Genomic DNA, 13029 nt, shown 5'->3' with positions numbered 1-13029 from the left:
GATAGCTTTTTGTCCATTTTGCCTGGCCTGGTACAAGAGATGTTCTGTAATGTAGATTTACTCTGATACAAGGGTGGTATCTAACACTTTGTCTAAATGATCACATAGTTGGAAAAAAATAATGGGGAATTGGCCATAAGAACATTTGATGAAGAAATATGTAAATGAACACCTCAGTATGATGCAGAACATGAGGCTATACATGACATGTATGTAACACTTATCAAAATCCTCACACTGTAGACAAGGTTTTCAGTAACCTGACGGATTTCTCTCAGCCTCTTTCTCCAGCATTCCCAGGCTTGTTAAATTAGTTCATGGACAAAACAGCCATGGTAGTAGGAATGGAGGCTATTCCTGTTCTATAGCTGAACAGGCTTTGCTATGTATTTAATTTTCTGGTGGTCCCTGATATCATACTGTACTCTGAGGGAACCAAATAGCTCCATGAGAGAGGACGATCATCTGATTTTTCCTTCCATCAAGGAGGAGAAAGAGATTTATTCTCACCAGATTTAGATTTCCTTTATTCTGGCAACTTTCTGAGACTCGGGGATACTGTGACATAACTCACAGTGTCCCCGTGAAGGCTTAATGAGATAATGTGTTTTTAACGCACCTAGCACATCACTTTATATGTGGCAGGACTTATTAAATGCTCAGATTTAGTTATTTTTTGCTTGATGTTTAAGCATAACTATGTAATTGTTGAGTAAATAAAGGGTGAAGGAAAGATTAAACAAATGAGTGTGGCCCTGAGAAAAGGAGGTATTTCTGGAATTTACAAGTCTTTCTAGCAATGTATATTAAATTCTTTCTAGATGGAAAAAGCTTTCTCTTCTTTCTATCATCTTTGTTTCTGAAAATTTCCTATTTTTTAAAGTATTAAAAAATAATACATGACTGCTCCAGCCAGCCCATTTCTTTATTATTCATATCTTAAACATCAAGAGAGCATCACCTTGATCCAAAACAGAGCTGATTGCAAGTCTAGCATCACTCTTCCCGTTCTGTGTGATCCTGGGTAACTTCTGTAAATGATCTCAGCCCATTCCTTATCTGTAAACTAACTACAAGCACGCTTACTTCATCAGTCTAATGGGGCCTGAGATAAATTAAGGGATATAAATCACACAGCACCAACTGTGTTTGCAGAATATGCGGAGTGCTGTGTAAATGCTCACTCCCTTTTCCTCATTCCCTGTCCTTGCCTTCCTCCACGTTTGTTCAAACTGGAACGAATACATTTTGATCATGATTGTCCTTTCTGGTATCTCCTCCAATTTTCTCTATGTGATCGCTGACATTTCTCAATATCCTTTGCTTTCATTTGAAATCTAGCTTACAAAAAAGCCATTCAATATATGTATGGATTAAATTAATGATGGAATCTTAGTTATTGGACATGACAACTTACTGTAACAGCAGCATTGTGATGAAACAGTATTCAGCGGAGGTTGGTTCTAGTCCTGTTTCACCTACTGACGTTGATGAAGTCACTTAAAATTTTTGAACAATTGTGTATTCAGTACAAAATAATGGCTACCGGCTACCGTGTATGTCCCCTGAGACTATGGTGAGGTTGAATCAGACATATATGCTAATGTACTTTAAAATGTAAGTAATAAGGAAAATAAAATATAAATTATTTGGTATTTTGCATATTAATTTTATCTTAATTTTCATGCACGCAGGATAGCCATGGTTATGACTGTTGCCTATGTGTCTAAGATATTTTATGCGTAACCTGTAGTTGCTGCCAAAGTTTGCTCCAAGGAGCATTGGCTGAAAGCCATTGCAATAACATTTGAAACCACCTACAACTTTGTGATGCCTTTGGACCATAAACAGAAATATAAATCAAGTTAAATTCCAATTCAGAGACTTTGGATATTCTAGCTCATTAAGGTAAACTATATATTGTGTTGCTTTACTCAAACTTCTAACTTAAAAAAAAAGGCCTTGTAAATTAAATTTTGTTCATGCATTAATTATGTGTTGATTTTTAATGCTGAATTAAGTGTTTAGTAAGCCAGTTATTAATTTGTTTATTGGTTCGTGAGTTAATCTGAGTCCTTTTTATATAGACCAACTTAATCTTTTGGTCTCTCATTTAGTTTATTTCTGGTATATATTTGTGATACTATCTTCTGCCTCAAATGAACCAACTGCTCTGGCAAAGAAATGTTTATATGATTTGTTAATGCATTTAAAACTATTAAAATAACATTCAAAAATTAATCACTTATCAAATAAACATGCAAAGAATTGCACTGGATGAAAAGACTCTAATCACTTATTTCTGAAGTGATCCAGAGGGTGGAGGTTAAAGGTGTTCCTGCTCTCTGGCCTTGAACACAAAACTGCTTTGAGTTCCAAAGCAAGGTTTGTGTGTGTGTGTGTGTGTGTTTAAAAAAATGTGTTTTGTTGTTTTAACTATACAGAAATAAACTAGCAAAAGGTATTGAGGAGGTCAGAACTCACTGTGATATCAGTGTGAGATGGAAGGAGCAATTAACTTTCTCGGCTTTGTTAAGATCTCCTCAGGTTGTTAGGCTAATAGATGAAGAGAAAAGAGGGACTAAAATGAGAAGAAATAATAAGTGGTTTTCTGGGTTAGATAATGAGAGGCACTTTTGTGTGGGACATGGGAAACAGCATGATCATTTTCATTTGCAAATTGCAGCTAATGACTTTATTATTGGTGAAAGACAAGTTCTAAGAACTAATTAAAAATAATTGATACATTAATGCTAATAAATGCACTTGCCGACCAGCACAAATAGACTTGTAATTTGAGGGCATGTTCTGTGCTCACAGCAGCCTAGATGAGTCTATAATTTAAAGATCACTGCTCAAAAAAAGTGTCAAAGACCCAGGGAAAGTTAAAAGAAAGTGGATTAGGTCCCCTGCCACAATGAAGGCCAGATCTACTGTTTGAGTTCACAGGTGAATGAGCAGGAGATCCAGGGTATGATTAAGGGTTCAATCTGTCTGAAAACTCCCTTGTTATTAACAACATAATATGGGAAGCATTGCCTTGGGAGTTGAGAATATGAGTGGCACAATTCGTGCTTATTGGGATATGTAATAATAAGTGCTTGACGCCGGCAGCGGAGGAGATTGATGTTATTTTAAGGGGAAAGACTCAAGAGTCATAGCAGATATGGAGATCTTAACCAGTTGAATATATATGAGGATGGAGCAAAGAGAAACCAAAAATAAGGATGCATCAAAAATGATTCAAAGTTAAAGCAAGGTTAATCAGAAAATAATAGTTCAGGAGGGCATTTTGATTTGTGTTAAGATGATGACTTGAGTTGGTCTTTGTTCTTAATGCGCTGTCACAGCAACAAGGCCATGTTCATCGTGCACTCCAGACTGGTGGTGTGTTGGTCAAAGGAGGGATTGGAACTTCATTTCTAGGTGGAGACTTCGCTCGCTTAGAAGGATCAGTTGAATATCTACATTGACAGTATTACCAAGGGAGACACTGAAAGAGAAGGAAAAAAGGAGCCAGACTTTTGAGACTTTCAGATTCAGAAGGCTTCAAACTTGTAAGTTGATTTAGTTGTATTGTACATGGGTCAGAAAGGTTACAATCCCTCAGTTCGGGTACAGATACTAGGAACTGCTTCCAATTAGGCATCCATTCCTATAATTGTGGATCTGAACTTATTGGTATAGAGTAAAATTCTTTTGTTTTTTCCTAGATGCACTGTTTTTATAGGGTTAGATATCTTGAGTGTTGGAAGTATCTTATTGCTTGTTAGCATGCAAATAACACATATAAGATATGTACTGAAATGTCACTTCTTTGTATCTAGATAACTGGGGTTTTATCTGTTTTAATCAGAAAATTTAGGATAAGCTAGGCTACATTCATTCAAAGATTAAATATAACTAGTTCAGGGACTCTTCATGTCAAATTAGGAAACAAAGATATGCCAATTTAAGAGTGGAGAATTAGAAATTGGAATCTGATGAATTTGTCATAAGGAGATTTGTTTCATTGTATAAGAAAAGTAGAAAGTGAGAGCTTTAGCTCAAAGACTAATCACAGGTTAAGATCTAGATTTCATTCCAGGAGAAGGTGCAAGAAAAGTGCCTTCAGGCAAAGGGAAGCCATGCAACATTACTCACACGTGATGAGTCTAGTATTTATTGAATACCAGCAGGTGCTAGAAATTGTAGTAAAAACATTTACATTTATTATCATTTTTCTTTACAATAGTACTGTCAAAGGAAGTATTACTTTCCTCATTTTATGGGCAAAGGAACTGTCTCCACAATATAGGTAAATTGTCATATAATTTGTACTCAAGAATTATAATTGAGGCCTTTCAACTCCTGTGATGGTTAATTTTACATGTCAACTGGACTGTGCTGTGGTGCCCACATATGTGGTCAAACATTATTCTGAATGTTTCTGTAAGGGTGTTTTTGGATGAGATTAGCATTTAACTCAGGGGACTTTGAGTAAAGCAGATTGCTTTTTATAATATGGGTGGGCCATATCTAATCAGTTGAAGGCCTGAATTAAAAAAGATTGACCTCCCCCAAGTAGGAGGGAATTCTACAGCTGACAGCCTTCAGGCATGAATTACATCAACTCTTAACTGGCTCGCTACCCTTCTGGCCTGCAGACTTGAACTGCAGCATTGACTCTTTCCTGGATCTCCAGCCTGTGGGTCCACCCTGCACATTTCAGACTTGCCAACCTACAAAATCCTTTGAGCTGATTCTTTAAAATAAATCTCACACATGTATGTATATTTGTACACATATCCTATTGGTTCTGGTTCTCTGGATAATCCTGACTAACACAAATTCCAATCCTTGCTCTTCTCTGTATTCAGCGTTTAAAAATATATGTTAAGTGACTGGAGCACTTATGGATAGCTATGACTTTTCAAGGTTGGTATATCACAGAAATGTGAGAAAATGAATTTCATATTCTCCTTTCACTTCCGCGTTCCCATTTCTTTGAAGCCTTGGGTATACGAGTCTTTAATTGGTCACTTTGATCCAGCTTGATTCAGAGAACACTCTGCTATTATTCCTCAAACATAGGTTTTCATGACACAAATCCTTATCGTAGTGCGGTTACTACCAACTCATTTCTCTTAGCTTTGCTCTCTCCTGATGCCTGGTTATATCCCACATTCTCAACTGCTTGTATAAAAATATAGCTTCTCAAATTCCTCAACCCAGTCAGATGTATAGTTATCAACTATATTTTGTCTGCAAATTCTACACCAGATTTCTTGATTCATCATTAGTGTATCAATTTTGTTCAGTTTCTACTTCTGAATTTAGCTTAAATTAGACTTCCCAGATATGTGTAATATATTACGTAGTTTCATCCCAACTATTCCAGTCTGACGGTTTAAAACCGATCTTTGTGTTTTAATACCAACTGCTACTATTTGTTATATATCACATTCCATAGCCTAAGAGTGTTTTGTATCAGATTGCATGGACTCAGTGCTGGAAGGATAGAAATGGGTGTGCAGTCACACATTTCAGTGATAATGGGCACAGCAAGGTGTCTTTCGTAAATGTGAATAGTGACCGAGGAAAGAAAACTCATTGCCAGATCACATCCACTTAAAAATTGGAATCCAGCAAAGTGCAATACGGAGGAGCGTTCTGACTGTTCATTATTGGAGCTACAGAACTACCAAGGAAGTTAATTTTTTTCTCTTTCTCATCTAAGATTTGTAATTGGTACTGTGTCCTGAGGCTTAACAGTATATATTTATATATATTGTATTTGTATACATATTTGGCAAACAAATAATTTACCAGGCAAGACCAGAAGGATAAAAACTCAGACAGAAAATAATCACGACAACATTTATATGTACACACACATGCTGGGAAGATACACATAAGCAAAAACATCCAGGTGAGCATGAAATTAGAAGAAGGGTTTGGGAATCAGATTGCCTCTGTTCCAGTCTTTGTTTTAGTACTGACCTTGGAAAGCTTACTTGAACCTTCTGAGCCTCGAAATGCTCGTCAAAATAATAGGATATATCAGTGCCTACCTCACAGAGATTTTGTAGGCAAAAATGACATAATTTAATTAAGTCTGAGTAATATGCTATCACTACATAGTAGCTGACTATCTTTAAAAAGTGCATAATTTAAAAAATTATCTAGAATATTAAAGCAGAATTAGTTATCCCCATGCCCTCCTAGTCACACACTACTTAGATCTGGAAAATGAAAATGATCAGTAAACAAATTACTGAAAAAAGTCTGCACTTTTTAATTCATATTTCTTACAATAATATCTAAATATTATGCTAGAGAAATCGTAAAAGATGTTTGAGATAATGATTACTTACTGGCAAAACTGGATTTAGATATTCCTCTTGAATTGCTTTGCCAGCATAAGTAGAAACTGTATTTTAAAATAGTGACACAGTGGGTGTGTTTGAAATGTCTTATAAATATATCATATTGAAAATATGATAATTTCGTGGAAAAAAAAGAAGTAGAGATCTGAGTTTTAGTGGCTCTGCTATGTGAATTTGGACATATTAATTCATGCACCCTAATTAATAAAAGAAAAGTGCTCTATGCTGTGGAGTTGTTAAAATTAAATGAGATTATTTAGGAAAGTGCTTGGAAAAGTTACTAGTGCCATGCAAATATGGGAAATTAATTATAAATGATAGAATTTCCATTATTTGCAGGTGCATGCCTAATTATATCAACTAAATTTTCAGAGTCTTTTGACATTTATTTTTGGAGCATCTACTATGTGCCAAAAACTGTGATAAGTGTTAGGGAGATAACGGTGATCCAACAGACAGTGTCTCCACCCTCATTTCATACATAGTCAAGGAGCTTCATGCTTCTATTCTCCATAGGATTCAACACATATTTTTAGGCTTGAATGTTCTCCAGAACATATTTCTTTAGTAAGCGACTGAAGAAATGATTTAAGAAAATTGCAGTCATAGGACAGAACGAAGATCTAATTTTGTACGTTTAGTATTTAGACAATGGAGTCATAAGATTTTAAAAAGTATATCATTTGTGCATTTGTGTATGATCCCAACGGGTTCATTCAACTTTCTCAGGCATTAATACTCAAAATACTGTGTTATATTTTTGAACATCTTTTTGTATTTTGTGATGACATCACTTGGACAAGCCCTAGGAAACTTATTTTTAAGTGAACATTGGACTTTTTTAATTAGGAGGCAAAATAAAACTGTTTGGCATTGTTTCTAATTAATATAATTTAAGAACCAGCTGACATTTTAAACAATTTAATGAGCAATATTTTTCAAGATTGCAAAGAGTGAAGATCCACCCTTTTAATGAGGGAATTATTTTCATAGTAGTTTCAGCCTTTTGGTTAGATGATACTGTTCTGACTTAACTCTTCGTATGGTTCCAACTTTCTTACAAACTCCAAATTATTTTTTATAATATGCCTAGGCTGAAATCCAAAATCCTCATAATTGTAAGTTTTATAAAGTGATCTTCACTTTCTTTTTTCATTCAAAATTACCTGCCATTTTCCCTTTCTCTCTCTCCCCAAATAAATCTTGCCCAACATCCATTTTGGTTGTTCATTTTTTTTTTTTTCCTTTTTCTCCCCAAAGCCCCCCGGTACATAGTTGTATATTCTTCGTTGTGGGTCCTTCTAGTTGTGGCATGTGGGACGCTGCCTCAGCGTGGTTTGATGAGCATTGCCATGTCCGCGCCCAGGATTTGAACTGACGAAACACTGGGCCGCCTGCAGTGGAGCGCGCGAACTTGACCGCTCAGCCACGGGGCCAGCCCCATGGTTGTTCATTTTTACCTAAGGAAACCATGGAAATCTCTGTTCCCATGACTTTTCCAATACTTTTCCAAATTCATTCATCCATTCGATTCATTTATCCATCCATTCATTCACAAATTATTTACCAAAGGTTACTGCATGCCAGGCACTTTTCTAGGCCCTTGAGTTATGCCAGTGAACAGAGCCAATGGAGGCAGTGAGAAATGGTCACATTTTAGATATTATAACATGTGGAGTTCAAAAGAAAGAGAAGAGTCAAGGGTAATTTTAAGGTTTTTAGACTAAGCAATTGGAAGGATGGATTTTCCGTCAACTGAACTAAGGACACTGGGTGAAACGTATTTTGGAAATATGCAGGGGCAGGACAGGGCAGATGCTTAATTTTGGTGAATTATGTTTTATATTTCTATTGTACATCCAAGTGGGGATAAAGTTAAACTTTGAGACTAAGTGAAATCACCAATGGGACTTAGTGTTGAGGTAAAAAGTAAAGAGCTGAAAACTGAGCCCTAAGACACTCCAACACGAAGAGGCTGGTTAAACCAAGGTAATGTTATATGTCAATTATACTTCAATAAAAAGGAGAAAGAGTTCCAAACAGCTTTTGAGAATAAATTAATAAGTAATATCGTTGCTGGCAGATAAAAAAAGAGGCAGGTTAGAAAAGGTCCTAGCAAAGGAGAAAGAGATGGATACTTTAGTGGTAGGAGAGAAATCTAAGTCTGGAACTATAATATGAATTATCAGCAAGATATTTTTAGAGGAGTGGAGGTTCACTGTGGAACAGAAATGTGTGTGCTTTATTTTCTATAGATTATTGATTAAACTAATTAAAGTCTGCTCATCCAGTCTACTACTTTGTATTTCCTTGAAATGTGTATCGAAGTTGAAATCACATAGCAATCTTTCTATATCTATCTATCTATCGATCGATCGATCATCTATCTATTTATATATCATCTACCTATATCCCTCTGATGGTTAATTTTATGTATCAACTTGACTGGACCAAGGGATTCCCAGAAAGCTGGAAAAACATTTCTGTGAGGTTATTTCGAGAAAAGATTAGCATTTGAATCATAGACTGAGTAAAGGAGATCTCCCTCATCAGTATGGGTAGGCATCATCCAATAATTTGCGGCCGGAATAGAACAAGAAGGCAGAACAAAGGTGAATTTACTCTCTCTGTTTGAGCTTGCACATGCATCTCCTTCTGCCCTCTGACATCAGGGCTCCTGGTTCTTGGGCCTTCAGTCTCAGACGAGGATTTACACCATCAGCCCCCTGGTTTTCGTGCCTTCAGACTCAGATTGAACTACACAGTCTACTTCCCTGTTTCTCCAACTTGCAGACAGCAAATCTTGGGACTTCTAGGCCTCTGTGATGGTGTGAGCCAATTCCTGTAATAACTCTCTTCATACCTTCTCAACCCCAGTGGCACTGGCCTCTCCACTTTGAGTGGCAATAGCAGTCTAACCCCCAGTTGTATCAGCCTTCTAGGTTCTTCTGAGGTGATTAACCCTGCATTGCCTGAGGAGAAGGTAATGGACAACCCTGAGGCAGTTGCCATGCAAGACAATGCTGATTCTCTTCAGGACCCACAGGCACCAACCTTCTTTGCTTCTAAATGCATCAGGAGTAATTGGATCCCGAGGTGGCAGCCGCCATGTGGTGATAATCAACCATCAAAGGCAAGGTGGGGGTGGTGAATGTAATGAACACAGTTGAAGCAGCACTCAGAATAGTCTGAGATCTGCAGACCTGTGGTGTTAGTTAGTTGATCCTGATATTCCTAGAAGTGAAATAGATAGGAAGAGTACTAAATTCTTACTTAATCTGTATACACAGAAAAGTTTTATGTCAAGTGAACAAAAGTCTAACTCTAATCAGAAACAGAGTCATGGCCCCTCAGTCAATCTCATAATTGATCTGGTTTACAGACCCAGAAGCCCTTGAATGAAGGAGAGGCCAGGTCCACCTGAGGAAGGACCATTGTACCCTACTGAAAATTTATGCTGTCAATCTTTCTGCCAGCCTTCCCCAAAGGGACCTATTGCCTTTTGCCACGATAACTACATTGAGGAAAAGAAATAATATGACCTCTCAGGAACTAATAGACATGGATCTGAACTGACATTGATTCTAAAACATCACAATGACCCAAAACATCACTGTGGCCCTCCAGTCAGAACAGGGGCGTATGGAGGTCAGGTGATCAATGGAGTTTTAGCTCAGATTTGTCTCAGTGGGTCCGGTGAGTCACTGGAATTATCCTGTGGTTATTTCACCAGTTTCAGAATGCAAAATTGGAATAGACACATTTAGCAGCTGGCAAATCCCCACATTGTTTCCATGACCTATAGAGTTAGGGTTATTATAGTGGGAAAGAACAAGTGGAAGCCATTGGAAATAATAGGAAAATAGTAAAACAAAAGCAATATCATATCCCTGGAGGGACTAAAGAGATTAGTGTCACATCAGAAACTTGAATAACACGGGAGTGGTGATTCCTACCACATCACCATGCGACTCTTCTATTTGGCCTATGCAGAAGACAGATGGACCTTAGAGAATGACAGTGGATTATCATAGGTTTAACCAAGTGGTGATTCAATTGCAGCTGCTGAACCAGATGTGATTCCATTGCTTCAGCAAATAAGCACATCCCTTGCTACCTGGTAGGCAGATATTGACCTAGCAAATGTCTTTTTCTCCATCCCTATATATAAGGACCACCAAAAGCAGTTTGCTTTCAGCTAGCAAGGACAGCAATATACCTTCACTGTCCTACCTCAAGGGTATATCAACTTCCATCCTTATATCGTAATTCAGTTCTCAGGGCTCTTGATTGCCTTTCCCTTCCACAAGATATCACACTGTTCCATTATATTGATGACATTATGCTGATTGAAACTTCTGAGCAAAAAGTAGCAACTACTCTAGATGTATTGGTAAAACATTTGCATGTCAGAGGGTGGGAAAAAAATCTGACTATAATTTTGTGGCCTTCTACTTCAGTGAAATTTGTAAGGCTCCAGTGATATGGAGCATATTAAGATATCCCTTCTAAGGTGAAGGATAAGTTGTTGCATATGGCCCCTCCAACAACCAGGAAAGAAGCACAATGCTTAGTGGGCCTCCGTGGATTTGAGAGGCAACATATTCCTCTTGTGGATGTGTTACTCTAGCTCATTTACCAAGTGAACCAAAAAGCTGTTAGTTTTGATTGGGGCTAAGAACCAGAGAAGGCTCAGCAAAAGGTCCAGGCTGTTGTACAAGCTGCTCTGCCATTTGGGCCATATGTTCCATCAGATCCAATGGTACTTGAAATGTCAGTGGCTGACGGGGATGCTATTTGGAAACACCGGTAGGCACTTGTAGGTGAATCACAGTGCAGGCCTTTAGGATTTTGGAGCAAGGCCCTGCCATCACCTGAGATAACTACTCTCCTTTAGAGAAACAGCTCTTGGACTGCTACTGGCCTTAGTAGAGACTGAATGCTTGACCATGGGCCACTTTGTTATCAAGCAACTTGAGCTGAAAAAGATCTGTTCACACAAAAACTTGTGCAGGAATGTTCATAGCAGCATTATTTATAACAGTCAAAAATTAGAAACAACCCAAATGTCCATCAACTGATGAATGGATAAATAAAATGTGGTATACACATAAAATGAAATATTATTCAGCAATGAAAAGGAATAAAGTTCTTGTATGTGCTACAACACAGATAAACCTTGAAAAGATTATGAAATTGAAATTATAAGATTCAGAATGTTATGAAAGAAGTCAGTCACAAAAGGCCATATGTTGTATGATTCCATTTGCATGAAATATCCAGAATAGACAAATCTTCAGAGACGTAAAGTAGATTAATGGTTGTCTGGGGCTGGAGAGGTTGGGAGGACTCGGGGGTGGTATCTAAGGGTAAGGAATTTCTTTTGGAGGATGAAAATGTTCTAAAATTGATTATAGCACAAAACCGTGGATACTAAAACCACCAAATTGTATATTTTAAATAGGTGAATTATGTGGTATGTCAATTATATATAAACAAAGCTATTACAAAAAGAAAAATAAAGAAAAGTGACATCAAGGCCTTCAAGGTGATGGCTGCCACAGCTATCATCTGTGGACTTACAGAATGCCTTATCCACTATCATCGTATTCCACACAGCATGATTCAGATCAAGGAACTCATTTACAATGAAGTGCAGCAATGGGCCTATGCTCATGGAATTCACTGGGCTTACCATGTTTCCCAGCATGCTGAAAGAGCTGGCTTAGAATGGTGGAATGGCCATTTGAAGACTCAGTCACAGCGCCAGCTAGGTGGCAATACATTGCAGGGCTGAGGCAAGGTTCTCTGTATACACTCTGAATCGGCATCCACTATATTGTTTCATTTCTCCAAAAGCCAGGATTCCCGGGTACAGGAATTAAGGGATAGAAATAGGAGTGACATCACTCACTATTATCTCTAGTGACTCACTAGGAAAATTTTTGCTTCCTGTTCCCATGATTTTATACTTTTCTGGCTTAGAGGTTTTATTTCCAGAAGGAGGAATGCTTCTACCAGGAGACACAACAATTCCACTGAATTGGAAGTTAAGACTGCCACCTGGCCACTTGGGATTCCTCATACCTCTGAATCAACAAGCAAAGGAATACGGTATTGGTTGAAGTGATTGGTTCTGAATATGAAGGGGAAATTGGACTACCACCCCACAATGGAGGTAAGGAAGAGTATTTCTGGAATATTGGAGATCCTTTAGGACATGTCTTAGTATTACTGTGATTAAAGTCAATGCAAAACTGCGACAGTCTAGTCTAGGCAGGATTACCTATGGTTCAGATCCTTCTGGAATGAAAGTTTGGGTCACCCTGGTAGGAAAGGAACCACAACTAGTTAAAGTGCTTGCTAAAGGCAAAGGAAATACAGAATGAATAGTAGAAGAAAGTAGTTATAAGTACCAGCTATAACCCATGACCAGTTTCAGAAACGAGGAATATAATTGTCAAGAGTATTTCCTTCTTATTTCGTTATGACTATATTTGTGTGTATATAAACATACATTAAGCAAATATCTTTGCTTTTTTGCTCTTTTATTCTCTTATCTTGTAACCTAAGATGTATTGACTATATATTGTTTTGTAAGTATTGTTACTTGTGCACCATAGTAGTTAAGTTATGGGGTGTCAGAAGAGTAAACATCATT

The 13029-nt window shown here is 37.5% G+C and overlaps 1 pseudogene; it reads left to right on the top strand.

Annotated features, from left to right (window-relative positions):
* Positions 1 to 9354: 9354 nt before the first annotated feature.
* On the top strand, positions 9355 to 12825 carry LOC124239658 (uncharacterized; annotated as a pseudogene).
* Positions 12826 to 13029: the final 204 nt, after the last annotated feature.

This window comes from Equus quagga, chromosome 5, assembly GCF_021613505.1.
Source record: "Equus quagga isolate Etosha38 chromosome 5, UCLA_HA_Equagga_1.0, whole genome shotgun sequence".
Classification (NCBI taxonomy): domain Eukaryota; kingdom Metazoa; phylum Chordata; class Mammalia; order Perissodactyla; family Equidae; genus Equus; species Equus quagga.
This window is presented reverse-complemented; position numbering and strand designations above follow the sequence as displayed.